This window comes from Cuculus canorus, chromosome 1 (genome assembly GCF_017976375.1).
Source record: "Cuculus canorus isolate bCucCan1 chromosome 1, bCucCan1.pri, whole genome shotgun sequence".
NCBI lineage: Eukaryota > Metazoa > Chordata > Aves > Cuculiformes > Cuculidae > Cuculus > Cuculus canorus.
This window is the reverse complement of record NC_071401.1, coordinates 130,349,280-130,364,750: the sequence shown is the minus strand read 5'-3', so window position 1 is coordinate 130,364,750 and position 15,471 is coordinate 130,349,280. Positions and strand designations below refer to the sequence as shown.

General features: G+C 38.7%; 1 protein-coding gene across 6 annotated transcripts in view; it reads right to left on the bottom strand.

The window, feature by feature from the left end:
• Nucleotides 1-15,471, bottom strand: part of FAR2 (fatty acyl-CoA reductase 2) — a 147,687-nt gene that overhangs the window by 91,412 nt on the left and 40,804 nt on the right. The window contains exon 1 of one of the 6 annotated variants that reach the window (XM_054072707.1): nucleotides 11,931-12,035. The exons of the other annotated variants lie outside the window; for them this stretch is intronic. The gene's annotated coding sequence lies outside the window, so the exon portion shown is untranslated. Of the gene's footprint in view, nucleotides 1-11,930; nucleotides 12,036-15,471 lie in introns of those variants that run through there. 6 annotated transcript variants of the gene reach the window in all.

Below are 15,471 nucleotides of genomic sequence, written 5' to 3'. Positions count from 1 at the left end.
TGTGTCCTACTACACCCCACCATTCTGGATCGACTTTTCTCCTGCTTTGTCTGACTGTCTTCATGGGGATGTACTCCAAACCACTTTAATCCTTGATCTATAGCTTCTAGCAAGGCAAGAGAAGCATGGTCTTACAGTGCACACCTGATTTCTGCTGTTCCTCTTGAGGCTGTATGATACCTTGGGGCCACAGGAGGAAAGCCTCAGAGGCTACCAGCGCACAGCGAGACTATTAGTTTTGCCTCTGCCCATTCTGACCAGCAAATATCATCCTAAGAGTTTTGGAGCTTTTTTTTTTTTGGAGGAGAAGATCAACACAGCATGAAGGCAGCGTAAGCAAGAAGGCTTCCTTCTCTGCAAACTTGACAGGGAATACAGAAGAAGCCCAGTTAAGCCAGAAGCTTTACCAGCCATATGAAAACAAATTATGTTTATTAATAGGTAGCTCCCAAGGTAGCTGCTAGGATTTTCAACAGAGTAAAGCAGTGTTGAATCAAACTGAAGAACTAAAGGACACCCACTGAACAAGGGTAGGTTCAGGGTGAACATATCTTGGATGCTAACTGCTATCAATAAAAGAGAAAGATGAGACTAGCTTCTTTTTAGAAAGAAAACAATAAGAAAAAGCAAGAAAGAAGCAAAGAGAAGAGTTTGTAGGACTCTGTGATTAGTATGAGTCAGTCTGTTTATAGAGGACTTCCCATTCAGCTTCTACCAGTAGGCCTACATCTCACAATGATCCAAGTGTGCAAACCCAAGAGACCTGCTCACCAGGCTATGCCCAGAACTATTGATAGCAAATTAAAATTTACAGTAGTTCTGTGATCTCTGAACACGCTGAGCCGATTTACTCTTGGGTGATATCCTAGCAATCTTCAATGCTGCTGATGTGGAAACTGAACTCTTCCAAAAACTTACCTCCTTAAGACTAAGAGACTGAGAGCTGAAAGAAATGAAAAGCAACTTCCAAGGGTCTCCTAATGTGCCTTGGAAAATCCATACTTCTCATGGAGTTTGCCTACTATCACGCTGTGGCAATGGAAACTGCTAACAAGGATGCCAATCAGAACTTGCAGAGAAGGCAGGCTTTTTAAAAGCAGGAGCTAGTTTGGTAGGAAATGCATTGAGACCTTCTCATTTCTTGACGCCTGACAACTTAAGTCACTAGGAGATCATTGTATGCAACAAGCCAATGCTGTAATATTTTAACATATAGTTTAAAGGTGCAGTTCGTAAGAAGGTATCAACAAGACACAGGAATCATAGTCTTATTTGCTCCTATAATTATACTAACATTTCTTACTCTACCCTCATCAGCTCTTCCCCTGCTTGAAATCCAGCTACAAGCAAGCAGAACTCATTCTACTAACACAACTTTTTCACAAAAGCTTTCATAATTCAAGTGATTGTATTCTTAATACTAGAAATAATCTTTACTTAATTTCTAAGTGTTTAGCTACTCTTCAGAAAAGAGACTGAAAATAAGGGTCAAATATAATGCAAAGAATCCTATTCTATGCTAGGAAAGAAGAAAGATTGTATTGCCGTTTTGATATCTCGATTTATTTGATGCTAATGTCAGCTAACAAATTGATAGCTCCTTTGCAGGAAAATGGAGAGACTTTAATAGTCTTCATTATCTTATGCAGAAACAGTATTTTTAGTGATTTATTATGAAAAAATACCATTAATTAGCAGAATACTTTTCTGGCCACATCCCATCTGCACAGTATATTACTCTGCAGAATTATCTAGATCTTTTATGTTTTGCTACTTCCCGCTCCTCATCAGATGGCTTTAAAGTTTTCCGACTTTTCTAATTAGTACATCTCTCACTCTTCTACGAGGGTAAACAGATTGAGAAAACAGAAATAAAACTCAAAACCAACTGTTATGCGAGCCACAGTATGCTATTTTAAAATACAGGGCTAGATGCAATACTCTGAAACATATATGCCTCCAGCAGAGACTACAGATTTGCTGCATCTCAAGCTCTTTGGGATAGGAACTATGCAAGTGCATAGTGCCAGTCAGAACAGATCTGTGATCAGCTGAGTCACTTAGAAGTTACTAGAGTTGAAATATTTTTTCTGCATTTGGATATGTAAATCAGTAATACAGCAAACACAGCGAGAGCAAACACAGCATAGCAATGTTTATCCCTCCTTTATGCTGTCAAAAATTCCTTCTTTAATTAGTGTATTCTGTTGTACCCTGGTTTATACATATTAACTAATGATCTCTGAAATACCCTAGAGAAACAAAGTAGATGTGTATTTTGTTATAACCACGATTAGAAGGAAGGCAATTCACAGTGGCTGTTAATGAATTTGAGTTAATGATGCAGTGCCAAGCAGCCACTTTTTTGCTCTTTTTGGGAGGTGTGCTCAGTTCTTCGAAATTGTTTAGGTCATATTATAACAGGCATCAGAAGTAACTTCCATTTTGCACGCTAAAGAGCACAACAGAAAGACCATAAATGCTGTAACACACATTGATCTTACCAAAGTAGTTGCTGCAGTATTGCAAATTCATTGGTATCATGTGCATATGTAAATAAAAAAAGTCTTAAGAAAATTTTTGTTGGGTTTTTTTTGGTGCTTTTGGTAGGCTTAATTTTTTTTTTTTGTCATGCAGTTATTCCTCTCAAGCAAGAGCACACAGACCAAACTGTGGATTCAGGAGGGAAATGATAATTACACGTGGAAGGAGCCAAACTGTAAGATCAAAATATTACCCTTTCAAATTAGATTTTCTCACAAACCGCAAGGAAAACAGACTCTTTAAATCTCCTAACTCGCTTTGCATGGAAGATAGGCAGCACAGTCTGCAGATTTCTATCCCAAAGTTCTCCAAGAAACACAAACATTTACTCTTCAGATAAAGGGAGAAGAGCAGTAAAAGGAAACTAAAGAGAATTCCCTTGAGTCACTAAAAGCTGCGTTAAGACACTTTGCTCAGCAAATCAGCAGCTCTGAATAATGAGCCAAAAGACAACTTTGCAGCACTGGAAGCATTTGAAACACACTTCTCCAGAAAGAAGAGACAGTAAAATGTAAATAAAATAGAAAATGCCTCTTGACTGGCACATACTGGTGCAGAGAAAATTCTTCCTCCCTTTCCACATACAAGGACTAATGTTTTTCTTCTCCCCTTCTCCAGTACTTAGACAATAAGTTGATGAGAAATGACAAGGCACATTTATAGAAGTTCAGAAAAATCTAGCACTGAATAAAACATAAGTACAGCATCAGTAAAGGATGGTCAGGCTGTACTAATATCATCTAATACATCCTCTGTGCACTCAAATGCAAGAAGGGAATGGAAAGAAGTAATTCAAAGATTATGTGATTCTAAACATTCAAAAAAAGTCTGAGCTAAGTTTAAAGCACTTGAATAATCCTCTTCTAATCAGTGTCAGGTTTAAACTAGCGCACATGTGTTTTCCTGAATCACAAATTACTTTCTCACCCTTAAGGAGCTCTGCATTCAAATTTACATGCTCCTATACTGAATAAAGTTTTTTCATTACTTTCTTTCTTTTATTTTATTTTTCCAGTGACTAACAGTTAAAAACTTAATTATCTAGTAAAGAAAATTATCCACAAATTTTGTAATGCTGGCTTTACTTCCCGACCCAATCTCATCCTACCATAATCTATACGATGAAGAAACTCTTCCTGTTTCTAGGGAATCCCACATAGTCCTTCTAAAGTCAACCCACAGTTCAAATTTTGGAATAATTTTAAATTAAGTTAGTTATAGACCCAGGAATACATCCTGGAAACGAGATACATGTGCTTATTTCATGTGGCTTGTGTTACAGCCCTGTGGAGCAGCACCCAGCCAACCTCCTGCCACCACAAGGATTCTCGCCCCTCAAACAGGAAGATGTTCAGCCATACAGCATACCTATAGTAGTGCCACTGGATTAACATAATACATGCCCTCAAAATGCACAAGACTACACAAAGTTGGTGTATTAGCACAGCTTCATGCAACAAAGTACAGAAATAAATAGGCAAAGACACATGACATGTTTCAGATGAGTCAGGTATTCTCCCAGATTTTTCTGTACAGCACGCAATCTACATACCTGCTGAGCCTTACCACTAGCTGTCTGTCAAAATGTGACAGCTTTCTCTCAGGCAGCAATTTTGTATTCACATGTCTCAGAAAGCTAGTAACAAAATACACATGAGATGAAATATCTCAGCATAGATGTGAGTCACTGAATTAATTACATTACGCTAGTATAAAATACTGCAGTAAATGCAGTGCTATAGTGCACCACTGACTTCAAGCTTAGGTACAAGTACAGAGTGTTAGTGACCCCTGATCTTTTTTTTTTTTAATTATTATTTATTTTATTATTATTATTTTGGAAGCCTCTTCCTGCCTTGTAGAGAGAGCAAATTTTATGTTCCACACTAAAGGCACTTAGCTATGTTGTGACTATATAAACATTATATGTTTGATCAAACACCGGAACAGAAATAAAGGGCCACTCAGGACCCTTCTAAAAAAAGGATTTATCCATATAATTTAAGAAAAAATAACTTACTAACCAATTTCTGTTTATAATTTTTTATTATATTTTCCAATAATTTAGGCTGGTTTTGACTTCTGCATGACTTCAAGATATTGGAGACAAAGCTCACAGTCTGAGGTTGTAAGTATCAAGCAAACATTACCAAGGTGCTTCGGTGCTTTCAGCTCCATTACACTAGGACACTCAAAGCAGGCACACTCTATCTTACCTCTATTTTACACTCTTAAAATATTGAGATTCATAATAAGCTCAACCGGCCTCTCTTAAATAATTTCTGCGAAGCAGAACACAAAAGATTCACATTTTAAGCCAGCTCTCTCAGGCCTCAGAACTTTGCAACACACTGGAAGTCCCAGAGGCAGATCAGGGTCTGCCCTCAGCCCAAACCCCAGAGATTCAGTGAAAGTAGAAGTCAAGTGACTTGGTGCAACACACGTGGTTGGCAGGCTACCTCTCAATAATGAAACTGTTATTAGACCCCACTTCTCTAAACTGTAGCCAAAAGGTGCAATGTCTTATTTAAGCTATCACTAATTGTATCATTGCCTCTATTCTTCAGACACAAATTATTCACCTCCAAGTTTTGCAATATTTGTTGAATATTCTCCATCTTGGATCTTTCTACCGTTAATCTTTGTTCTAGATAAAAGTCCTTTTAAGAAGGGTTAATGTGAGTTAAATGCAGATTACCAGACTGAAAATTCTTTGCCAAAACACACAGCTTAATTGGGTGGGGACATAATATGTAGCATGTATCTACACTAGCCTTGCCACAAGAAAGAAAAAAAGTTGTATTATTAACAGCCAAAACACACAATGACCTTGCCAAAAGTTAGTCTTTGAGGCAGGACACTTTCCGCAATATACATATTTTTACCAAAATGTGCACAGAGAGTAAGGCTTCTGCCCATCTACAACTCTTACAGAAAAGAGTAGGAGGGAACAAACATGCCTATAGGTAGTAGCAGTAATTTTTTTCTCTCCAGTTTAATAGTATAAAAGTGGTACCACTCTGTTCCTTGTAAAAGCAAAGCAGAACAAAACAGGAGAGGTTTTTCATTCTGCTCAAAATTTAATTTCTTGAAATGTCTGTAGCATAAAATCCTATTTTAGGAGAAACTTTCTTTTTTCCCTCTGGCAGTGAAAAAAAACCTCAAAACTCAGCATATTTGGTTTCCTGAGAGATTTTCCTGGCTGAGTACTCACAGTCTATAGAGGTTCTCTGTTATAATTTTTGTCAGTTCCCTTTTCTTGACCCCTTCCCAACAGGATGACCAGAGAAAAAAGGTGGCAGTCAGAGAAACAGTATGACCCAAGGATCTTCAGTTTATCAGAAGGGTGTTTGAAGCCACAGAAAACAACACACTGGAGGTGCTCTTAATTTGCATTGAAAGCTAGCAAAGGTTTGTGGAGATTTAATATTTCTGCCACCACATCCATCCTCTTTGACCTTGTATGGAATACATGCCAAGAAATCTGGGTCTTAACAACCAAACAGCAGAGATGTCCTGCAAGAAATGCAGTCCTAAATAACCAGGAGGGGAAGAAATCATGCCTGTGCTCCATAGAGTCTATTAGTACCACTGCTCACTTGTAGCATAGAGATACCCACAGGTGATAGCAAAGCTCTTAACTCTTACACTACAGAATTTTTTTTTATTTTTTTTTTTAATAGCAGGTCGATCCTTCCAAATTCACATCTGAAATTTAATACCAAGGAAGAGTTTGGGCCAAATAATTTTCTATATCTGAACAATCATAAGCCCTAATTGCAACATTTTTCAGTTCTGACAGTAAGACAGAAACAACGCAGCGCACTTCACAGGGGAAAACTATCACTAATCCTCAGCTGCTCTATTTTATCAATCTCTGGAGTCGCACTGTGGCTGAATGCAGAGCTTTTGGCAGCAGCTTTAGGTTTTTTTAGAAGTTCTTATCTTTAGCAACTCAGGCCATATTTTTCTTGCTCTTGTGTAGGAAGAATTCTTGTGGGACCAAGCTGTGAGTTAAACAAACTCACTGGACTGGTTTACAATGTGGCTTGAGAAAGAGCCATGTCAGCACCGCTGAGGGCGTTGTGAGACAGTGATGGGATGAGAGGAAGGGACAGGAAAAAGCAAGAATTCATTTGTCCTGTATCATCGCCTAGGCTTTCACATTCTAAAACTACGGCCTCTTGGCAGGAACATTTAATCCACCTCTTTTAGGAAGCGCTCCAATTTTAAAATTTAACAATCATAACAGTTACAAGCAACTTTCCCTAGGATTTGCATGAAGTCTCACCTGAGGTCATTTCAGGCCATCTCTCCAGCTCCTCGTGGGTGCTTTGCCAATTCTATTCGCCTTCAAAGCCCTTCTTCTCCCCCACCCCCTTATTTATGCTTCAGTCCAACCTGCAGTGTATTTTTCTGAACTGGAAAGCATCTAATAGGACTAAATCCTCCACCACAGCCACCAAGGAAGGAGTAAACCAAAATCCTGGTAGGCATCATCAGCCTTAATCCATCGCTTCTATGAGAAAGTCCCAGATGAGGAACGGGCGGGGATCACTTAAAAAGCAGAATTCCAACCCAGCATGGAAGTGAAGATCTATCATCACTTATAGAGCAAGGATTTAGGAATATGGTTTACCTGAAAAAAAATCAGCTCTTAGAAAGCTTATTTCCAAGCTGTTAGTTTAGCCAGGAAAGTCAGCCAAACTCAGGAAACTTTGTAGCACAGGATGAGGACCAGCTAGTGTCTCCCTTCTGTTTCTTGTAAGGGAGACACTGTAAGGTTTGCAGGAAGCAGAGAAGGCATTAGTAATTAGGAAACAAAATGACTCTAAGATATATTGGACACACACAGTCATGGCATATCATAAAGCAGAGAAAAACAATTACAACAGCTACAGGCGAGTTGACATAATAGCTAAGATGAGGCAACAAAACCAGGTTTTTATCTGACAGCTCTTTCTAGAAGATATAGCCTGTTCTTTGCGCAACAGGCTTAGCATTTTTGTTAATTTGCAGTTGAATGGAAAGATGAGTCACTTTATCACAAAACAACTTCATCATAACTCAGGTTTCAGTCTGTGCACATAGCACAATCTAATAAGACAATTTAGCACTCCTTTCCTCATGCCAAGGAAAATGAGCCCGCTATTCCAGAGTTCACTGTATCTTCATTTTCACTGAAATACCCTAACATGATGCTTTCACATTCTTCTCCACATACCAGAGCAAAAAGATTTCAGGATATAGTTCTTCCTTATGGCCTATCCTAAAGCAAAACCAGTCAGTCCAGCAAGAAAGCAGAAAAAACACAGAATAAAAATTACTTTATCTCCCCACAGAGGATGCACATATCTCAGCTATATCCAACATCTTTTCTTTAAAAGCTTGGTAAACGACAAGTGAAAATATGTGTGTTTTACTCATATAACTTCTGCTTATAAAGGACAATACTGACACAGTAAAGACACAGTAAAAGTGATAAACTCTTTTTTTTATATAACCACCTTGAAAGACATTTCTAAGCAAAGTGACTTGAGTAGCTACTTGCCTCCCATTGAAACAGGCCTCCCTTGACTGACAAGGGGATTGTAGGGAGGGAGATGGGAAGAGAAGGGCATGAACCACCTCCAAAAGAAAGGAACTGGGTGATCTCCACCCTAGGATCAGCATGGAGAACATGCCAGTTCAGTGCCCCATGAAGGGCCTTTGTTTCCTATGGGGCTTCCAAACAGCTGGCTGAACGCTGTCAACTCAAGCAAAAGCTGTGTATAGAGGGACCTGTCTGCACCTGATTATTCTGTATCCACACTTAACTTCCACTTCTTGTCTTACGAATCACCATAGTCCACAGGCTAAAAAAGAAATCAAATAACAGTGTGATACCTTTGCAGCACGACACTTGAAATAAGTTATTTGTTTTCTTTCCTGCTATTGCGACTCCTATAGCAGGTGCTTTATAGACTGCCAATGAAGATAGAAATTCGTGCAAGCTACTATGGAGGCTTTTTCCCCCCTCAAAATTACATAAAGGCCACCTGATTAAATACCATCCTGCAAGAATAAATATCCCTTTAACGGAAGTATTTATCGCAGAGCAACAGCCAATAGCTGGATGGAATACTTGTGCTTATCTGGAGATATTCATGACACAGCCAAAATAAACCTGAACTTTATAAAATGTTGCATAAATGTCCTGCTTCTCTCTCTCTCAAACCTAATTTTAATCTCAATAAGCTCCAATAAACTCTCGATTTTACTTTCCTTTTTCTACCTAGATTACCACAACTGTTGTGGTTTTCTTTTGAGAGCACATTTGCTTCCTCAGATGGTTATACACAACATGCAAATATCCCACCGTGTCGCAATATTAAATGACTTTGCTGATGTTGCATTGACATGGGAAAGCCACTTTGGGAATTGATGTGTAATTGTTCCCCTTTATTTTACAAACATATTTTCAGTCATTTTAATAAAATATTTTTTTTTTCCATCAAAAGTGCTCAAGCTTGGAGCCACGGTTACTCAGAATCAATCGGCATCTGTCATTTTGTCACATCTTGTCTCATTTTCATATTGATCCACATCCGCCTGTATTGTCACTATGCCAAATGACAGTTCTAGCTTAGGTAGCTCTTGTTCTCATCATCAGTAACAGCTGTGCCTCTTGATGAACTGCATCTCCCAAGAGACACACACTCATGCAAATTCTGGCCTATGCTATGACTTCCACTCTGCTAGAGCTCTTCAGATGCAGAGAGAGGGGCATATGTGATTCACCAGTGCTTGGCCAGTGACCCCAGCTCATAGTGATCAACAAGGTCATCTCTCAGTCACCATTCTTAGGATGCATCAAAAGCAGTGGAGCAAGACATAACGTCAGTTCAGCCTTTTTAAAAAAAACCTACACCATCTTTTTGAAAACCAACATTTTTCATAACCCTCCATTCTAGCACAAAAATGAGAATTTTATTCCTATGCAGCATAAACGCTGAAGTTAGCAGAATTCCCTAAGGGAAGGAAATACCAAGTTTTAAATCAGCTCTTGTTATTCCTCCTCCTTATTTCATCTACATCAGTGCTTGCTATGTATTCTACTATTAATTTTTCCCTCATATATCTTTCCCAGCCAAATCTTTTACTTAAGCCGCTCTTTAAAAAAATCTCTCTGGCTTGCTGGCTGTTATCAGAGATAGATGAGACAGAGTGACATGGCTCTCCCTCTTGGGAAGGCATCACGTCGTTGCTTAAACAGATGAAAGTACATTGAGTTAATCTCCCATTCTGTTCTCAGTAGCCTGGACTCTTCTGCTGCCCAGTTATCACTGAGCTGCATCTGCCTTTTTCTCATCCCAGCTCCCTCACTCTCGCCACCATCCTACAAAGCCAAACTTCATTTTATTACCTACCATCAATGCTTAATTTCCTTTGGAATGCCTGCACAGGAAATAAAATAGTTTTAGTTTGCTCATAAAACCCACTGCTCAGTCTCAGAATGGCACCTCCTCTCTCATAGCAGATAATACAGAAGTTAGAGAAACTGGAGAATCCTAGGGTACAGAAATGCTCTGAGAACTGGCCAGTGACTCCTGGCATAGTGCAATCACAGAAGTAAAATTAGCCAGAACTGCAAAGGTAGATAAAGCTAAAAGATTTCACTTTGGAAGTGAAAAAAAAAAATGGTTTCACAAGCCTTTTAAAACCAATTTCCTGCAACTTCAAGGTCAAATAAATTTCTCCATTTTAAAAGCTTCTTTAGACCAATTTCACACAGAAATGTTGACATCTAACATACAATATTTTCCACTGCATATTTTTATATAGTGTATAAAAGTACACTTAACACAAAAGGTCTTCTTTTCCTGATTACCCTTCTTGTTTCCCCATTACCCCTTTCATCTCCTCATTCCCTTTTGCTTATATATTGTGGCACATTACATTGCAGTATAATGGCAACACTTCAAAAAATCTGATGAAGTAACAGATAATCTTGCCCAGTTTGAGGAGAAAACTTCAGTTATTTGCAAAAAAGGCCAAACGGTGATGCAGGTGATGTGAGAAACTGGGGTTCCATCATTTATTATTTCATTTCTTGCTTAATTTCTGAATTCATAATGGTCATACACAAATATTTGGATAGCATACCATAACTTCAGTAGAGGAAATATTGTGAATTTCTGCTAAATCTATGTAGAAAATATGTTTAGTCTCTACTTGCACGGTCTGCCCTCAGACCTCCCAAGTGCCTGCATCACATGGCAGTCTGGGGGAGCAAAGCATTATGCCTGGTAAAGGAAGATGGAACGAGGGACCCAGGCACAGCAGATCTACACAACTCCATGGGAATGGATGGGATGCATCCAAGGGGGCTGAAGAAGCTTGCAATGTCATCAGAATAAAATAGTCTACTATTTTGGGAAGGTTATGGAGATTGAGAACAGACCCGTGGAGAGCAAAAATCTCAAGAAAATCTTCCAGATGGATAAGAAGAAAGACATTTTCAGAGGTGTCTTCTAGACAAGCCATTCTATGTTTCTATAATTATTGATTATTATGACTACAACCACATTTCAAATCATTTTTCCTTAGAAAAAGACAAGGAAGAAGAAAGCAAACACAGAAAAGGGGGAAGGGGAGCTGAAGATTACTGTTTCTTTGCTGAGCTGTTATTCTGTTTAGCCTGCTGTAAACTGTGTGCTGGCCTCTGGCAAATGCCCATAAGCACAGCCCTTTGAAACACTCTTGTGAAGATGATGGAAAAAAATATCAAAACATAATACAAATAATCCTGTATTCTATGTAAAAACAACTTACACATTATAGATGGACACAAATGCCACTAATTTTTCTAGGCCATATAAAGAACTCTTTACAGAAAGAAATAAAAATACCTTCAAATACACTGTGTTTCATGGAGTTACACAACATCTCTATTTCTTACTGCACTAATCAAGCAACCAGTTTCTTTGTACCACAAATCCTGGTTTTGGACAATAGATTAATATGGAGCCTAATAATTATTTTGGCCAGAGATGATTTCCTGAGATGTGCCAGTCTCCTGCCTCAACCTGCTCCCCAGAAAACAATTCCTTTTCGTCAAGGGAACACTGCCAGCTTAATGACAGGCTTATGAAAAACCCAAATGAAATATTTTTATCTTTCCAGCATCAGGAAAGTCTCCAAATAGTTACTGAATGACTAAAATCAGGGAGTGTCTGAGTAGGGAGACTGATTCAAAAAGAAAAAGGCTTAGCTTTCACCCTCTGGAAGCCACACACTGAGATGGCTTTTCCTATTCCTTTCACCCTGGAAGCAGATTTTTATCTGAAGTGCTGTTTTATCAGAACGTTAACCAAAATGTACTCTTACTACTGCAGTCATACTACCATGCGGGTTCCTGTGGGAAGCTGGGGTGAGTGGTGGCTCTTTTGCACACACCACTTCTTGCCTCTTCCCTCTCCTGGCCACCTGTGTCACTAGCTCTCTCCCTCAAGGTCAGTAGTGGGGACAACCCCTAAAACAGAAAAATAGACAACAAAAACTGATGTAAAGAGACTCTGACTCTCCTTGTTGGATACTCCTCTCTCTCCCCATTATGCGCAGCATGAACTATTTGTCCCTTAACTCTGAGGTGCCTCAGAGGCATGGGCAGGCTGACTACATTACTAACATTTTACTATTACTGACACTGACCCCCCAAAGGGCCAAAAAGTAACAAAGAGTACACAAAGTAAGAAACCAGGACCTCAGGACAGCCAACCATCCTGGAGTCCATCTGTGTAAAGCTGTTTAGGGGTGTTTGTCTCCCCATTTCTGCCTAAGCTTCTCATCAAAAGCTGGTAATGAAGGACCATCGCTCCTCACTCAACACATATATTAAAAAGGAAAGATCTTTCAGCGAAGCGGAAAAAAGAGCAAGTGGGATTTGGCAGAAAGGAAATCTTTTCTATAAAGATAATACTAGCAACAAAACTAACCTCTGACTGCTAACAGAAGAAATAAATCAGGTTTTGTCTCACCTAGAGCAGAGAGGTGACTACAGAATTTCAGATACTGTATAAATAAAAGAAGAGGTTTAACCAAAGGTACTCTGATGTGTCAAAAAAACAAAAGCAAAAAGGTACCAGTCAGCAAGTTCTTTTCTGAGTAGTCCTGAGAAGTTTTTTAAGGGAAAATATTTTCCTGATCACTAAAGGATAAATAAAAAGGCATTTTGTCTTTGTCTTGTGAAATATTCACTTGTTATCTTGGTTGTTACCATTTTTTCTACTGGCCATCTCTCTCCTTTTCTGCAGATCTCTTTCCTCCCCCTCTGAGTGCTTTTCTCCTTATCTTTGTAATATTTCGCTTTAAAAATAAATATAGAGAAACTACTGCTTCCCCAGAACATCCCCATGGGCAGCTATATAGGAGTTTCAATGAAATGCTGCTTCCCGGGTCATCAGCCCGGTGTGACATTTTTTTCTTTCATTTTTTCTTTTCTTCATAAAATCAGACCAGGAAAGATGCAACATTTAAAAGCCCTGTAAACCCATATGGCTGAAACTCAGAACTCTGTGATTCTCAGCAAAAGAAGACTGCAGAGAAATGGTACAATAATAAATTATGAAAGCTGAGTTTCCAGGTATCCTGAATAGCTCTGGTAGACATCAATTAAAGTACTTTAAAATGCACAGAATGCATTTTTGTGTTTAATAAGTACAACAGTATACACTGGAATGAGATTTACATAAAAATTATTTCATATCACTCCAGAGCTTCAAATTTTCACCCTCTGACTTCTCCATATATTCTGAGTTATTTCATTTAAGCAGTAAGGAATGTAGATGTTCATCTACTTTCAGAACTGTTAAAGGTAGAGGATATCTAGCAGTATTTATTACAATGTATGCTTAATAATTAATTTAACCTTGTTATATGGGCTTTTCATTCAAGAATGGCCTCTGCTAGACTAGACCCTACAAAAACTGAGCTCTAATTTTATTCACTGCACACTTTCTGGACAATGTTACATAAAGCCAAATCCATAGAAATGTGTGATTTTTACTAACTTCTCCCATATTGTGTTCTTTTTTAATTCAAGAAATACAAAGCAATTTCCAGTTCACTGCCTCACTTCAAGGTAGAGAAGTATTGCTGTATTTAGCTTAAATTTAGGCATTGGGAAATTAAGGGATCTTATCAAAGATGCACAGAAATAGTCCAGGAGACAGCTAGAAACCAAAGGTGGAAAAAATGGAGCAGAAAAGATGTGCTACAGCGAATTTCATTCTCCTACAGGATCCATTCAGTGCCTAGTAGTTCAGACTGGAATTAGGACATAGCTGGTTTTGGGTGCATTGCCCTCAAAGCAAGAAAGAACTGCAAAACATACACAAACCAATTTCTTAGTTGCTGCCCAACTATGAGTAAATCCTCATTCTCATTTGCTCGGAGAAAATAGAGGAACTGAAAACAGCTGCTGAAGTTACTGAAGATGCTAAGAAATTGTTGGGAATAATGCTGACAACGAGTAATAAAATCAGGCTGCATCCTGCATATGCGACAGAAGGAAGGCACAGAAGAAAATTGCAGAGTCAGTGGTAGTCAAAGTAAATGTGGTCCTCTACATCTTTATCCCCAAACTACAGCTGTAAATGGGGGTCCACAGAAGACATCTGAGATGAGAAAAGAGAAAAATTTCCAAAACTGTCTGTGGAATCAGCTCCACACTGACTCCTCATAGTGACCCTTCACAGAACACTGAATGTAGGCAATGGTCTTTGATATTATTTGTTATATTAATAAAGAAAGGAGCTTATAATTTTTCCCATACATATCCCAAATGCCAAACTGTGTCCTTTTATTTCTACATATGATTGAACGAAACCACCTTTGACCAAATGGACACTGATACTTTTGCAGATTCTATGATATGAAGGAAACCGCCCTCCTAAGAAAAACCTTAACATACACTTTCTATGTACTGTGAATACGATATGATTGAACGAAACCACCTTTGACCAAATGGGCACTGATACTTTTGCAGATTCTATGATATGAAGGAAACCGCCCTCCTAAGAAAAACCTTAACATACACTTTCTATGTACTGTGAATCCAAGTTTGTCATTATCTGCTTACAGCCCAGACAGAAGGCAGTGAGAGGATCTGTAGATGTGCAGCAGTAGGGACTGATTCTGCAGAAAAGGAAACTTTAAGAATTTCAAAACAAAGACTGAAGATAACTGGGAGAATGCAGTATAAAACATGGAGAAAAGGAAGAGCCTGCTATTCAAGAAATATAGTTTTCAGAGGGATTCCAGAGTAAGCTGGAGGAGGAACAAATCTGGAGTGAAAAGTAGAGGGCAAGGAACTGTTAACAGGATAGGGAGTTTAACATACCATCTGTGTACTTTGAGGACCTGTGAAAAGAGAGGGCAGAAGGCTACAAAGTGAGAGAAGATGAAAAGAGAGGGTGACTGTGAGTGCAGCCATAGGTTGCTGGGGACTAAATGAAGTTCAGGAGTGAAGGAAGGGTGAGTCAAACCACTGACCTTTGTGGAGTCTTCAGAAATAAAAAGCATTTTTCTCCGCACTTGAAATACTGATTTTGTTACTGTACAAAGACCAGTTAAAGAGACTATCCTGCAAAGTTAATACGCTCAACTAATTGAGCATGCCGCTTCTTATCATTTTAGATCTCTCTGGAGGAAAGAAAATGGGAACAGGATGACAACATGACTCATGATTTTCCAATATTAGGAACCACAAGTCTGTAGTTGAAGAGGATGAGACGACTACTAACTCTGAAATTGAAATAGCCAAAATTGCCAATGCAGCTGGATGAGGTATGTACTGGTTTGTCCATTCTTTCCACAAAACCACGCTTAGTTTAGAAAGGTAGCAACAGTGTCCAACTGTAACTTACATTGGAATTATTATAATAA